The following is an 8,821-nucleotide window of genomic DNA, read 5'->3' on the forward strand; positions in this document are numbered from 1 at the left end:
TAAATCAATCCTGCATAGGGATAAGCTAGCTCAGATTTATGCTCAGAGTCCTGTTAACAGTAACAGGGTTTTCCCTGGACATGGAAATATTTATAGGCACAGCAGCATAGGGGCACTAACAAATCTTGCTACCATTGCTTTCAAAATTAACTCCAAAGCACTAACTTCAAAGCGATACAGTCAGTAAAGCCATGCTACAAGAGAACCATTTACTGCCTTCATGCACAGAGGCATTGAGGACCCCTCAGCACGGTGTGGGTAGGTAGATGCGCACACACGCACGCACACAGGCTGCATTCAGGAAAGCCTCACTTGTGCTGCCATCTCAATTTAGTGCAAAACACTGGTAGCGTGGAAAATGAAAACGCCAAAGCGCAAGAGGTGTGCGTTTTTCAGCTTGCATACAGAAAACAAAATACTGTGAGTCAAGCACAAAATATATTCATTCCCCATGAAGTTTTTACTTTGGTAGGTAGTCAACCTGTAATTAAAAAGGCAACCTGATTCATGCCTCTAAATGCCTTATTTGCAGGACTACTAAAAATCTCAATATAATACAATGTTTTTTCCTCTACAATTTCATTACACAGTTAGCAATAAATTTTGATATCTATCTTTTCCTTGATAAGAAGAAAGCACAGTCCTCCTCCATTCCCTAAAGAAGATTCAAACTAGAAAGTCTCCAATAAGTACCCTTGGAGCCACATACACCTGTTCCCCTCAGGGTTTTGTTAGAAGAAGCCTCTCCTCACCTAGCAAGTGATTCCTACATTATCTCAAAAAACAACAAAAAAAATCAGAAATGCATTAAGTGGAAAAATGGCTATGCAGGAACACACTGAACTAATCAGCCAGAGGAAAAAGAAAAATAACATTTACTAGAAGCAGACCTTTCTCCTCTTCCAGGTCCAGGCACATTAAAAGTGCCTCCATACAGTTATGGCTGTATGACTCCACAGAAAAGTGGAGTCTAGAGGATAAAAATTATATTTTGATTTGGAAAGAGAGCCTTCAATCAATTTAAAATATTTTTCTTCCTCTAACTCAGACCTGCATCACACAGTCCTTCAGGTAGTACCTCAGCATAGCTTAAGAATACCACAAACCTAATGCAGTTATTAAGCAATATGTTAATACAAACAATCATACAAGGGATCATGTATACTATACATTCATACTAAATGTACTACAATTCCACACAACTAGCTAAACAGTTGCCAAACTATAGCAACTGAACACACTTAAGTTTGGGTAATGTTAAAAATGCATATCCTGTTAGAAGTTTAGATTAGTTCTATACTAACTTATCTCTACATGAATTACCAAGTCCCTATAGAAGCAAAGACAGAACACCACAGAAATATATATGCTGTTAGATAATCCTTATATTCCAGTTCCAGCAGAAATTTGTAATATATATGATATTCACAGGAAAAAAAAAAGGGCAGAAAAAAATAATCAGCAAGACACTAAATTTTGGGATTCATTAAAGGAACGATATTTTTAGTATGTTTAGATTTGATGGCACAGAACTGTCCAGGAAAGGAACAAGGAGAAGACCCTTTACACAGCAGAATATGAACGTCATACTAACAGGTTTAGCATTCAACAACCTTTTCCAAGACATCACAAAGTAAAAATAACTTTTTATTTATTTATTTTTAAAGGAAAAAAAAAAAAGAACAGGCCTGCCTGTCAGCAAGTGGGAAGACTTTCAGAGAAGATGACAAATAGTTCATTCTGATTCAGTAGTTCTAAAGTTAAAACAAAATAATACATACACACACACACACACACCTGGAAGCAGGTTATATTCTCATAGATGCAGCCCTTTGTGATTGAACAATCTGAGTTTTGCCTTCTTCACTGCCACTGAGTAGTATGTCCTTGTATTTGTAGAAGGCTTTTCATTTCAGTTCTCCTCGAGTGTCAGTACAATATCAAATCTATCATCCACTAATGTATTTATACATATGTATCTTGTGGGAAAACAGATGTCAAAAATATGTCTATACTCTCTCACCCTCCGAAAAACAACAAAACAAAAACAGAAATCACTCTTGAAGCCATGTGCTTTGACTGAACAGCAAGAAGTTCCTGCTTACTGCTCCAAAGACACACAAATAAGCTCAAACCTTTGACACTGTTTTCACTTGCCAAGAAAAAATAGTTAGGGCATAGAAGTTTTTTGGCTCTACAGGTGAACAAGCTGAATAGTTTATTCACATATTTAGTACTATAGTTATATGACATATATTATATATCAAAATATCGGCCCATAAGGAAGCCAAACAGTCCTTTTATATTTTGGACAATTACCAGTGAAGGTTAAAAACACTGCAATTCACAGCAGTGACCAATACACAGTGGTGTCACACACACCAAAGCAGAGCCTTAGGTCAATCCCTCTGCGCACATTCACCTATCAAGTTAACAGAGCACCTAATATGCAGCTCACAGAATAAATAAATAAATAAAATCAAGGGTGAAAGAGTGGAACATTTATTAGGCCAGATTCCAAGCCATTTAAGATTGGTGTCAAAGCAAACCATAACATATATATTTGCAAGCAACTTTAGTAGTGTTTTAAATAAACAAAAATCAAAGCTTAGAAAGGCTAAAGAAAGGAAAAAGAAAAAGGCACAGCCACATGTGAGGAGGAGGAAAGCAGTGTCAGAGCACCGGGCAGCAGAGCTCAGAGGCAGCTGCTCCCCCCCAGCAGCCACAAGAACTTCAGAGCACTTGGAACAATGTCTCCTTTTATACAGCTGGCATCTAAAACCGTGGGGATGGATTTATGTGGATACCTACAGAAATGCAACGGCAAGAGCTGGGCTGCAGCCGGCAGCAGCATCCTATGCAACTTGAAAAAGGTTACCTTCCTTTGGTTTAATCACAAAGGTTAAGGACATCAGCCTAAGAGCAAAGTTGGTCACACATACAGAAATACACTGGCTGGGATCAGCTACAGCATTCCAACAACTGGAACAAGATTTCCTATAGGTCCACAGGCCCTCTCATAGGCTGCACCTTAAGTATACCAGTATATATGTCACTATCACTCTAATGCGTATGTGCATGCTCTGTAAGAACAACTTTATACCCATAGAAAGTTCTTTCCCACCCACCCCAGATATTCCAGCCCTAACTGATTCACACAGGCATTTGCTGAAGCAAGTGTCAATTAAATTTTTACAAGGACCAAATTACTTTTGTGACACTCAGAACACATCTACAAACTAAAGAATTAAGTCACTGCAAGAACTGACTTGGGTTATTTGCCAGTTTAAATCTTTTGGTCCAAGAACCACTGGGCCTGTTCGGAAAGGTGGCATAAAGAAAATCTTTGCATCTCCAACTTCAGAAAAACAGATAATCCATGCCGTTTATAACCCTTCAAATTATGCCAATCACCAAATGTTACAGGAAAAGAAATCAAAAAACAGGAATGGTCTAGGCTAGCAGTCTTGGCCAGAATGTACTTTGGACACCAGCAGTTTCCATATAACAAAACAATACTGAAAGCACAGGAATTACTACATTGGCTCAGATTAATGATGTATCCAGTCCAGCAACTAGACACTAACACTAACAGAAATCTCAGAAAAAAAATAACACAGGGACTCCTTCCACACATTTAACTAGACAACTCAAATATCTAAAGTCAGTTCTGAAACTTCAAGTAATTAAAACTGACGAGCCCCAAATCACATAAATTTAAGAACACTTACAAACTATTAACTTTTGCAAGAAGCCTCACAGCTTCACTGACATTTTTCTGGATCTCCCTGTATTTCACCCCATGAGTAGCCCCTCTTCCCACTGCTCTTGATGTAAAGGGTGCCTGAAATGTTGTCTTCCCTGTGACAGGCACCCCCCTGCTTCTTACCAGCACAGCTCTTTCCACTATGTCAATGCTGGTCCTTAACATCAATTTCCACTCCCCCACAAGCCAGAGCAGGGAGCAATTATTCACTGTTTTGCATAATAAAAGAGCCAGAGACAGATGAAATGGTGAGGATGCAGGTTAAAAAAAGAAGAGGGGGTGAAAATTAGCACACAATTCAGCTATGTAACTAATTTTCACAGACTGCTTTTGAGGTTAAAAGCATTAAACAGAAGATTTAAATTAGACAACTTAATGAAGATAAAGTCTCTCAATGGCTTCAACGACTATTAAACACAAAGATGCTTAAATGTGTTGAAGTTTAAGGACATTCTAAACCAGGTATTAGTGAAATCAGAGATGGAAAGCATATGCTAACAGAGGTATCGCACCACATAGACGTCCTCTCTCCCAAATCTTTCTGAAAGCTACAGGCGCTATCCACTATCAGAGCAGGGGAAGAGGATCTGGAATCAGACCCATTACACCCTCTTTTACATTTTTACATTTAATTTAGGAACCTTGAAGTGAAGATAATTTTTGTGGTAACAATCACAGACTCAGATATTACTCCTTAGAACGAGTTACTTTAGTGCATCCCATTTCGAGCAATGATACGGGAGTTTCCAACTTATTTTTGTAATGGCTATTTATATCAAATGGTCCAAGCCTGCCGTGAAATTTTATTGTTAGGATATTGCTGTTTTGGTTTTTGTTTTGTTTTGTTTTTTAATGAGCCTTGAGAATTCTCTAACACTTATGCTCCCATACCCCTGCGCTTACCTTCACTCCGTGCTATTTGTCCTGCCCACCTGGGAAGCTCCCAAAGTTTGATGCGCACACACGAGCGCCAGGCAGCTTCCCAAGCAAACCGCAGCACCGGAGAGCGACTATCCACACATTCAGCGTGATTATCCATACATTCAGCGTGATTATTATCCATACACCCAGCACAAAGGCAACTCCAGCAGCGTGCGGCAGGGTCAGAGGGGAGCTCGGCACACTCGAAAGCACCTCAAACACTGCTCTGCCTAAACCCACCGCGAGTCTTTGCCGGAGAGACGAAATGGTTACAAAAAATGGAAAAAAGGAAAGAAAGGAAAACGCTGAGAGCGAGTAGGCATAAAGAAGGGAATACGCGGAATGAATCACTGAGTTGGGGAAAGAAGCAGGAGGAGGCAGGAGCCCGCAGCCCCGCGCGCCAGCCCCGCGCACACGCGTGACAGCGCGGACCAGCGCGCCGCGCTGCCATCTTCGCCGCGCGTAAACAAGGCGCTGCCCCGCGGCAGCCCCGGCCCGGTTCGGCCCGGCCCGGCCCCGCAGGCCGCGGCCGTGTTTACATGACAGCGACGGGAGCCGCCCGCCGCCGCCAAGGGGGGAGGGGGAGCGCAACGGCCACCGCCCGGCGCCGCGCACGAAACCGAAAGTGCAGCGGCGGCGGCGCCCGCCTGTCAGCGCTCTTACCGTGTCCAAGCCGTGTGCCGCCCGGCCCGGCCCGGCGGCGGCGCCCGGCAGAGCAGAGGCAGAGCCGCCCGGCGGCGGTAGCGAGGGGCGGGAGCGCCGCGCAACCTGCCCTGCCCGGCCCGGCCCGGCGCGGCGCGGCCCCGCCGCCTCCTCCGCACGCGCCCGGCGCGCGGGGGCGCTGTGGGCATGCGCGCCCGCCCGGCGCGTGCGCCGCGCCGCGGCCGTTGGTGACCGTTGGGCGCGGCGCCGCTGGCCGTTGGGCGCGCGGCCGCCTTGGCCGTTGGGCGCGCGGCCGTGAGGGGCTGCGCTCGGCGCTTCGCGCGGGGTCCCGCCGCGCACCCCAGAATAAGATGTGTGTTACTGATGGGGGCCCCTGGTCAAGATTAACAGCCTCCTTTCACTCCCGCTCATCTTCAGCGAGGCTAATTTCCAGCCCTCGTGCTCTGCCCTAGACGTTTTGTCACTGCTCAGCCTCTCACTCCTGAAGCATCGGAAGAGGGTATTTCTTCGTCCACCATCTTTGGGGCATCAGCTTCCTATCCTAAGGAAACAAGATCTTTCGGGTGGCCTCGGGCCTGAGAGCACGACCTCCCTTTACAGCTTACATACAAATAACCCTTTTTCCAAGGGACATGGTTTGGCAGTTATTTTCCCTGGGGATGGCACAAACATTTCCCTGACAATGAAGACAGCCCTACAAATGCCAGCTGAGCGCCTGCAGCATGGAAACATTGGAGATCCTTCCAGACTATGTCGAGCAATTTTAATAATAGATGGCGCTGGCAGCACCATCTATAACACAGCCTCTTACAAGTGGCCAAGTGGTCTAGTCCTAAAAGCAGTCACTTTATAGAATGTTCGCTTAGCAAAACTGAGCTCTTGCCACTCATGAAGCCCACCAGGCTTTTAATAAGCCTTGGGTGTTGATAATGACATAAATTCTTAAGAATACATTAAGCAATATCAAAGTTCAGGTGTCTGTCTGCTTAGAAGATGACGCATCACTGACAGATCTGTTTGTCTATCTTTATGAGAAAGTATCAAACCCCATGTCGAAGAAGAAGCTTAACTTTTGTTAACTAGAGTCCAGATTGCTGCTAGAAATTATAGTTTTCAGTGCTTGTGCATTAAACTGTTAAAGCTTGCACATTAAAGCACTAAAAGCTTTAAATAAAGCATTAAATAAGTATTGCTTGTACATAAGTATTTCAATGTTTTAAAAGATAGGCATGCAAACTGTCATCAATTCTACATCCTGTCAATAAGACTGGAGAATTAAAATCCCCTAGACAATTCCACCATGGATGGTGGAAGTTCACATATCATATATATATACACATATATATATATATATATATACATATATATATATTAAAGAACCCCGCCTATAGCGAAGAAAAAAATTATTTGAGAAAACTGTAGTGTATAGGAGAAAAAGATGAGATGGTGTCTGACAGAAATTGCCTTATAGGCAGTAATGAAAGGTATCAGGTTGGGAGTCTGAGCCTTTGTTAGAGCTCTTTTGCAGCCTGGCAAAATGACCTTCGTCTTAACTAGGCTTGACTTAACTTTTCATTCTTTTCACTTCAGTTAACAAGACCTGTGCTTATCTGCACAGATTGGAGACAATCCCAACGGCGTTTGTTTCAGAAAAAACAAAAACAAAAACAAAGCCAGGCTAACTGTTCATATGGAAAAGTGTATTTATTTTAAGAGTGCCTCTTTTTAGTTTATTGTAAGTTACTTGGAAAGCTAAGCTGAAAAATACTAAACCTCAAAGTGAAAAAAAAGGAACAGAAATTAAAGAGTTTGCATCAGTTCTGCTGAAATATTTTTGAAGCTACATAAGTGATGCAGCTATTCCAAAATAAGAATGACAGCCTTTTTTACCCACTCCTGAGGTAGATCCACAGTCAATTCCCAACTACTGTGGCTGGGATATTGCTGTGCAATCACATGGGGTCAGCAGTTCAACAGATGCTGCTCTGCCCCTTTTGCATATAGAAAGCTGTAGTCTGAGTTGTTTTTTAAGCACTGATCCTCAAGAGATTGTGGCCTATCTAATTGTATATGCTGAGCTTACTGCTCTTGATCATTCGGATGAAAGGGGAAGACTATCCTGATTCAGACCCAGAAGTATGACCCAGAAGAAATGACCCAGCAGTGACCTAGAAAAAATGAGGGAGTTAAGGTCCCACGACCCTTCTGTCAGTCGAACCATTCTGTAAATCATTATTAATTAAGTAGCAGTAATTCTACAGGTGTAATTGGTTTTTTTCCTCTTCTTAGAATGGACTTACAGGACAAACAGACTGTTTCATGAAAACTCTGGAGACAGAGCAATAACAATACAGTAGAGCAAAACAAAAAAGTATCGGTCTTTTCTGAAGTGAAAACAAAATGGTTCTTTGTTTTCACTATTTGGGATTTTTACTTGAACTTTCAATAGACTCCATAATGTGCCTATAGAGTTGGAGAAAAGCAGCCCAAAATTCCAGTATCACTAAAATAAGCTACACTTTGCCCAAAGAAAACAAGCTTAATGAAACCTAGCTCTCTGTGCACCTGTCCATCTCTGTCATTCCTTTCCCTTTGAAATTATTTTCCAATTTCAGCTCCATTTTGTCCAAGAATAGAGAAGCCAGAGATAGGGAGTTGCTCCAAGCTTCCGGAGGGTGCGTACGAGCGCAGAGGAGAGCGCCCTACACCAGGGTCCGCACCAGAGAAAGCCGCTACTCCAGCGGGCACCCGCAGCAGCCACCTGACGTGTCACCGTGCACGGAGCTCCATGCCAGTACACAGCAGCGCTGCCTCTCAGCCACACGACTCCTCTCCTCCGCCACGGAAAGGAAGGTGTTTGGGGACAAGGTAGGAGTGCAGTGGAAAACTGGTGTCACTATGGGACTGGAGGACACAAGGAAAAGTGCTCTCAGGGGCCACAGCTGGGATTATGGAGAGGAAGATATATATAGGTTATGGCTCCATGGGAAACCAAGCGTGATGGAAGAGGCTGCTTTTTAGATGGCCTTAGGGTTTTAGATCACTGCCACTGCAAGGCCTTGGTCAAGTGACTGGCTGGCCCTAAGCAGTGTCACAGCGTTTGCACCTGTGGGAAGAGGCAGCCCCTCTCTCTGCCACGGTGTGGAGGGGAAGAGCCTGGCTGATCCCCGGGCCCTCAGGACAGGAAATCTGACTTGAAGTCTACACACTGGATATGTTTCACGTGTTTCTAGTTGCCAGGCATAAAGAGAAATATAACAAAAGAGTAACATGTGTGAAGAATTCCACATCCTACTGATTTATGACCTTTTTTTCAGATTTGTTGTTTCCTCAAAGAACAAGGCTTATCACAGTTAAGAGTTTCTGTGTTAGCAATACCTATGGCTAGTGTCAGCCTAACCCAAACACACTGGCATCTCCTCTCTCTGCCATTATTTTATTTATGCTATAGGCTGCTGGAACACTTTACAT

The sequence above is a fragment of the Tinamus guttatus genome, unplaced genomic scaffold, assembly GCF_059628265.1.
Source record: "Tinamus guttatus ecotype Peru unplaced genomic scaffold, ASM5962826v1 Tinamus_guttatus_pri_ptg000247l, whole genome shotgun sequence".
In the NCBI taxonomy this organism is placed as follows: Eukaryota; Metazoa; Chordata; class Aves; order Tinamiformes; family Tinamidae; genus Tinamus; species Tinamus guttatus.